The sequence below is a fragment of the Sinocyclocheilus grahami genome, unplaced genomic scaffold (genome assembly GCF_001515645.1).
Source record: "Sinocyclocheilus grahami isolate Dianchi unplaced genomic scaffold, SAMN03320097.WGS_v1.1 scaffold1297.1, whole genome shotgun sequence".
In the NCBI taxonomy this organism is placed as follows: Eukaryota; Metazoa; Chordata; class Actinopteri; order Cypriniformes; family Cyprinidae; genus Sinocyclocheilus; species Sinocyclocheilus grahami.
In genome coordinates, this window is record NW_015506476.1 from 33,453 (window position 1) to 33,849 (window position 397).

The window sequence follows — 397 nt, forward strand, 5'->3', positions numbered from 1 at the left end:
GGATGCAGCTGGGAATTCAACCCACCACACAGTTCTCACATGGGAGGCTCGTGGGAGCGCCTGATCGGCATTGCCAGAAGAATCCTAGATTCAATGTTTCTATAGCTGAAAACTTGCTTAACCCACAAAGTTCTTTGCACACTAATGGCAGAAGTTACTGCTATCATTAATGCACGACCACTCCTACCTGTGTCTGCAGACCCGGAACAACCATTCATACTTTCACCATCAGTGCTCCTTATGCCAAGTTTACACTGCATGATTTTAGCACGATTTTTCACTCGCCGACAGGTTTTGCGAAATCGCCGACAAATACCCGAAATCATAGGCAAATCGGTGCTCGTTCACGCGAGTGACAATCACGCAGTGTGAATTATCAAAGACGCGATCTGAGGGA